Here is a 6,937-nt window from a genome sequence, read left to right on the forward strand (position 1 = left end):
AAATTGTTGGTGAAACAAAGCAGAAGAGGTTTTTTATGCGTTTTGCGTTTTTTTTTGCGTTTCAGAATGGGGAGTTCTGTCACATGCGTGGTATGTGTTGTGCGCCTGTGAAACAAAGTCAGTTACGCTCTTGAAAAATCGGACCCTGGTGGGTGGTTCAGTTCGAATATAGCACAGACCTTACTTTGAAAGTCGATTGGACTGACTGCAGCCTAGCTGTAGCTGTCTCCATGTTGTTTGGTTGTCCTTTTTCAATTGGTATTAGTTTTGTTGTCGCTTACAGCGCCACCGAGTGGCCTGTCGCAGCGCCCTTTTTCACCTGGCCTCTGACTGAGCCCCTGCACAGGTGTGCCGATTTGGGTGAAGGGATCTCATTCCTTCCTGGAGTTATAGCCATTCGAGCCATCTCGGACACGCCACGTTAGCACGTTTTGAGGTCCCCTCGCCAAGGTGAATGGAAATTTCCACTTTTTTGGGATGATTATTGACAGGCAGACTCCAGAGAAGCTTTCTGTGCTGCTTTGGGTGGGACTGGGCCAAATACCTGGCGCTAGGTTGCAAAAGAAGTTTTTCGACAAAATCCCAAATACCCGAAAATTCCGTCAGAGCAATGAGCCAATCTGAGACCTGCGTCTGGTTCGGCTCGAGCCAAGGATTCCCATGACATAAGGCACGTGGCTCAGCGACGAACCGTTTGGGAATTACGAGCGATGCCGTACTTTCCGTCGCTGCAGTGCCAGCCTCAGGCCGAGCGTGACGAGGCCCGGTGACGTTGCAGACAGGGGAGGGTACTACCATCCCCCAGCGTTTTTAGGTCCCCCAGACTTACCAAAGCCGAGATGGGCATCGCCGTGTCCGGCTTCCTCCCCGCTGCGTCTTAGCGGCATCGCTTCTCGGCCTTTTGGCTAAGATCACGTATCTTGTCGGACGGTTGAGACTGCGATCGCCTCTTGGAGGTTTCCTGACTAGAGATCTTTTTATATCTTGAGTCACACAACTTCGAGAGGTACATTGAACTCTGCTGCTTCGGGCTAAAACAAGTTTTAAGGTAAGGTCTTTTAATTATTTATTTGGTTATTTATTATTGTATTTATTGTTGTTTTAAGTTTTTAGGCTGTTGGTGCCTCCACCATGTCGGCTGCCCGTGCCGGCGTGCGGAGGCACCACAGCGTGCATTTTTTATTCAGGCAGGTTGAGGGGAAGCTCTTTTGAATGTCACGTATGGACTTTTCCAGCAAGCTGATCCAAAAGACCTTAGCTTTTAGATCTGACGACCTGAATTGTTTGATGACTCTGCCCTTGAACAAAGGATTTGATGTTTAATCAAATTAAACAAACCGCTTCCCTGCTTAATGACTTTTGGCAAAGGTTTGATTCAGTTAAAGCCCAGTTCTCCATGTTCACTGTCGAGAAACTTTCTGATAACACACTTAAAACTGTGATTGTAAGAATGTTCAATGAAACAGTGACTGGAGATGATATTTATGTTTGGTTGGGTAGATTTTGCACTGTTCGAGGCCAGCCTGTCAAAGTGTTAGATGAAGATGGCATTTGGACATGCTTCTGGCGAATTCCCATTAAACAATGGGAAGACGCTGGGGGCTACCAGGGCCTGAAACATCTGCCTTCCATGATTGTGCTCTGAGAGAACAGAGGCTACATACCAAACTCTGCAGGAAGGGTTGCAGGTTTGGTCATCTCGCTGAAGCATGCCAAGAGTTAGTATGTGGGAAGTGTAGAGAAATTGGTCACAGTTTGATGATTGTACCAATGGCAGACGGTGCAATCTTTGTGGAGAAACAAACCACCTCTACAGAGACTGCCCTAAAAGTTTTGCCAACAAGCTCAAAATGGCCGCCCCACATGGGCAACAAACGAATGAACAAAGGAAAGAGGAGGCGGTCCCTGAGGTTTTGGCGGGAATTTCAAATTCCCAGCCGGCCTCAGAAATTGGGCAGGAAGGAGGAAGTGGGACGGCTACAGGGGCGGAGGCAACGGAACAGGAAATGGTCATGGAAGGAGAGGAAAGTGAGGAAAAAACAAATTCCTCACTAGTAACAGTTTCGGATGGGGTGCAGGAATCTACCGGGAGTGAGACAGAGTGTTCACTCCCTAACGCTCAGGTGCAAAAAAGACCTGCGGGGTCTCCTCTGATTGTAACGGAGGAGAAAAAATCTAGGGCAGCATATAAGCTTGATAGTTCTGATTCGGTAGATCTGGAGCGCATGTGGCCCCTAGAGTCCCCCAATGAGGTTTCCTTTTTGCACATTAAGCTAACAGCATCGTCGCCAAAGGAGCCACAAGAGGTTTCCTCTGTGGCCTCTGAAGCGACAGGCATTTGCCCTCCTGATCCCAGCTCGTCTGAGGAAAAGGAAAGGCAAATGCAACAAGATATAACATGATTTTAATCATATCTTTGTAGTCTTTTTACTGTCTTCTGTTTTAAATGTCTTATACCTTTTTAACCCTACTGCTCATGGCCCTCACCATCTCTACTATCAATGTAAGAAGTGTGAGGTCCACCATTAGAGCACAGAGTATTTTGTCCCTTTTAAAATCTTTTAAGTCAGATTTGTTTTTATTACAAGAGTGTTCTCTGCCCTTTTTAACTAGGTACAAGAAAATGGAGGAGCTATGGTCCGCAGGAGCCTCCATATGGAGCGGATCAAATTTTAACAAAAATGACGGAGTTGCGGTTTTAATTAATAATCCTAATATCTTGGTGAAGGGCAGCACTGTGGTGAGGCAAGGCCGGGCACTTTTAGTAAATCTGACCTTTTTAGACAGGGATTTTAATGTTCTTAATGTATATGGTTATGGAAAAGAATGAAAGATATGAGCTTTTAGAAGACTTGCAACCCCACATGCTAGGTAGGGCCCCCCTAATGGTAGCAGGGGATTTTAATTGTGTTTTATCCAAAACAGACAGGAAAAGGGTAGGGGAGGATTTTAGAGTGGACAAAACGTCGGTTTTATTGCAGGGTTTAGTCAGAGATTTTAATTTAGTCGACTGTTTTAAAATTTTGCATCAAAGAGAGGAGGGCTTCACCTGGTTCAGTGGTGATGGTGACAAAGCCTCTCGAATCGACTACGTTTTTACAAGGGACTGCCCGCCGACCGATGCTACATTAACCCCCCTCTTTTTCTCTGATCACATGATGCTGTCTTGCACCCTTTCACTGCCCATGGGTGTGACGGTAGGGGGAGGGCTGTGGAAGCTGAACTGTTCCCTGTTGGAAAACAAGGATATAGTTTTAGAATATAGGGAACAGTTCAGCCAATGGCAGAACCTCCAAGACTTTTACGATACACGTGCACAGTGGTGGGAGATGGTAAAGGACCGGACAAGACAGTTTTTTAGAAAGATAGGGAAAGAAAAGAAGAGTAGGGAAAAGAAACGCATGTTGGGGTTCCAGAAAAGACTACAAAGGTATTTTAATCTTTTAAATAATGGTTTTGATTTTAACGAGGAATTCAGGAAGTAAAAAAAGAAATGTCAGTTTTAGCCAATATAGAAAGTAAAGGGGTCCTTTTAAGAAGTAAAGAGAGAGAAATAGAAGAAGGCGAAAAGTGTACCAGATATTTTTTTAAGAAAATAATAACAAGGGGTGGGGGGTTAACCAGGGTTAAAACAGGGGATAGGGAGGTTAACACAACAAAAGAGATTTTAGAGGATGTGGAAAAATTTTATGGGGCATTATATAGTTTTAAAAAGGTACACTTTGACACTGCAAAAGAAGTTTTACATTTTATTGAGGAAAGGGTTGACTGTCAAAATTAGATTTTAACCCAAGATTTTAACATCTTAGAAATCCAAAAAGCTCTTGGAGGTTTCAAGAAGGGGAAGTCCCCAGGAGTGGATGGACTTCCCCTAGAGTTTTATCTAACATTTTGGGACATTTTAGGACAAGAGCTTTTGACAGTTTTTAAAGAGTTTGAGACCCTCGACAGACTTCCAGACAGTTTTAGAATAGGGATAGTTTCTTTACTTCACAAAAAAGGTGACCGGACTGACTTAAAAAACTGGAGACCCATAACACTTTTAAATTTTGATTATAAACTTTTTAGCAAAATTTTAGCAACACGCATGTCAACGGCTTTAGAGGACGTGATTCACCCGGATCAAGCTTGTTCTGTGCCCGGAAGAAAGATAACAGACAGCCTAGTGCTGATCAGAGACGCCATCTGTTATGCGAGAGACAGAAATATTCGGCTAGTAGTCCTAAATTTAGACTTTGAAAAAGCATTTGACCGAGTCTCGCACCAGTACCTTTTTCAGGTACTGCAAAAAATGGGTTTTCCAAAGAGGTTTGTAGCCTGGGTGGGACTGCTGTACAAGGGACTAGTCAGCAAATTCCTTGTAAACGGGCATCTTTCCAAAACTGTGAACATACATGGACGATGTTACTCTTTTAACCACAGACATTTTATCTATACGAAGAGCACTGGACTTGACTGACTGGTACGGTCGGGCCTCGGGCGCCAAACTCAATAGAAACAAGTCTGAGGCCCAGCTCCTCGGGCCGTGGGGGGACGTGGACACAGGAGGACTTGATTTGGTTTTTAAAGACAACGATTTTAAAATTTTAGGTGTTAAATTTGATAAAGAGGGTGGAGGACGGGAAAGCTGGACTGACTTGCTAGGGAAAGTTAGGAAAAGACTAGGGTTTTGGGGACTAAGACAGTTGACGATTGAAGGTAAAATTTTAATTTTTAAATCTGTGATTTTACCTCTGATTTTACTTGTTTGTTCTGTTTTTAGCCCCCCTCGGCAGTTCCAGGTGAAACTGGAGAGGGCGGTGTTTTACTTCCTGTGGGGGTCCAAGTGGGAGCGCCTGAAGAGGGAGACAGTCAAGAAAAGGCCAGAGAACGGTGGAAAAGGCCTCCCAGACCCCCACCTGTTTTTAGGCAGCTGCTTCACCGCCCTGCACATCAGTTATGCCATGACCCCATCCAAAGAAAACAAGACGGCTGCAATGGCGCGATTTTGGATGGGGTCTTACCTAAGAACTTTGAAAATTTTACCAGTAGATTTGAAAACCCCAGTGTCTTTTAACTTGCCTAAAGAGTACAGTTTTATAAAAAAGTTTTTAAAGAAATACCTTTTAGAGAGTGAAGATGTCACCATTTTAACTAAACACAAGTCTCTCATTTCTGTTGTGCAGGACCGGGAACCGGTGAGTCCAGTTCCGGGCCTCACACTAAGTGAGGCCAAACAAGTTTGGCGGAATGCGGCTCACCCTGCTCTCCAGAACAGGCACAAGGACTTATCGTGGATGGTGGCTCATGAGATCCTCCCGGTCAGGGCGGTTATGCACTCCAGAGGCATGGCCAAAAACCCCATCTGCCCTCGGTCCGGCTGCAATTCCCCGGAGACCGTCCACCACCTGCTCTGGGACTGCAGCACTGCGCGGGCCCTGTGGGCCAAGACCGGCCCCCTGTATTTCCCGTGCCTACCAGCAGGTGGGGCCCAGTTCGGGTACCAGCTCGCCATCCTTGGGGTGGGCCGGGGCTTGAAGGACTTGACGGCACAGAAATTTACCTCGCTCTGGCTCACCCTCAACGTCATCAAGGATGCCATCTGGGCCACCAGAAACCTGCTGGTGGGGAAGCGCGTTACGGTAACCCTCAATGCATGCGAGCTAAAGGTAACATCAATGCTGCAGGGGTACCGGACGACGATATTCGGACTGGGGGGCCGGGGTCGCACAGAGAGGGTCCCGGCAGGCACCGACCCTGGCTGCCCGTAGATGCACCCTCACCATTCTGGCTACGGGAACAGCGGGCCAGCGGGCCGGAGGAGAGGGGATCTCCGCTGAGCCCGTAAAGTAGCATCTCATGTCCCTGTTCTGGAGAGTGGGGTGAAGACCGACTTGATAAGGACTCACCCCCGGTCTTGCACAACAGATGGTTTTTTTTATTGGTTTGTATCCAATAAATTGGTTTTTATTGTGTTTTATCAATAAAATTGGTTTTATTAACATGCATATGAGGCTTGTTTGCTTTTTTAAATTTGTATTTTACTTTTGAAACCAATCGCACCTTTTAAACACACCCCAAATATGGCCTTTTAAAAACAAGCAAAACACTGTGGTTTTAATCAAATGTTTTTTAACAATGATTGTTTCTTTCATTTTACCATGTGTATTTATTATATATTATATGGCTTGTTTTAATGTGTGCTTGAAAAGAAAAATGTGTGTGAAAGTAAAAATGCAAATGGAAAAAATGTAACTCGTGACAATAAAACTTTTTTGAAAGAAAAAAAATCTGTTCTTATCAGTTTAATATCTGATACGTCCCCCATCCGGGGACTAAATATTAAATGGATTTTTAGATCACGGAGCTGGAGCCGGGGCTTGCTCCGTCCACTCCAAGCATCGGCCTGGTATTGCAGTGTCTCCAGGAACGGTGTGCTTTCCCTTTTTGGGGATTGCCGTTTATTGTGTCGAATAGCAGAACAAGGAATGAGATCTGCCATGCTGTGGTGTATTGCGAACTTTATTCCTGATGCGCCCTCCTGGGGTCTTGGACTCTTCCACGAACGATGCACCCACCTGAGGTCTTTCACAGACGAGGTGATGCATCGAATCAGGTGTGTTTGGTTAAAGAGAGTCATCTAAAACCGGCGTTGGGAAGCACCGGCCCATGAGCTTGGCAGTTTCCAGGCCAGTAATGGAAGGCACCCGTCCTTCCTTTCCTGGAGGGGGGCTAACCGTTGGTGTGGACGGTAGAGACGCAAATCGTACCTCTGGCTGACCGCCTGGGCCTTCATACTAACCTGGCAGGGGAGACACCATGATCAAGAAGGCGGTTCACCCAGGGCGAGGCTTGCCCATTGCACTCCGGCCATGCTGACCCCTGCGAATTCCCCAAATGCGGGAATCTCGACTGCATAATTTATGGTAGTGGGGGACTGCGTTCGCGCTCTCCCCTG

The 6,937-nt window shown here is 46.1% G+C and overlaps 1 non-coding gene and 1 pseudogene across 1 annotated transcript; both read left to right on the top strand.

Annotated features, from left to right (window-relative positions):
• The first annotated feature begins 6,245 nt into the window (after window positions 1-6,245).
• On the top strand, window positions 6,246-6,422 carry LOC132134065 (U2 spliceosomal RNA; annotated as a pseudogene).
• A 351-nt stretch (window positions 6,423-6,773) lies between these two features.
• On the top strand, window positions 6,774-6,937 carry LOC132134115 (U1 spliceosomal RNA). Its single transcript, XR_009429379.1, has one exon. It is a non-coding gene; the product is annotated as a U1 spliceosomal RNA (small nuclear RNA).

This window comes from Carassius carassius, unplaced genomic scaffold (assembly GCF_963082965.1).
Source record: "Carassius carassius unplaced genomic scaffold, fCarCar2.1 SCAFFOLD_66, whole genome shotgun sequence".
NCBI lineage: Eukaryota > Metazoa > Chordata > Actinopteri > Cypriniformes > Cyprinidae > Carassius > Carassius carassius.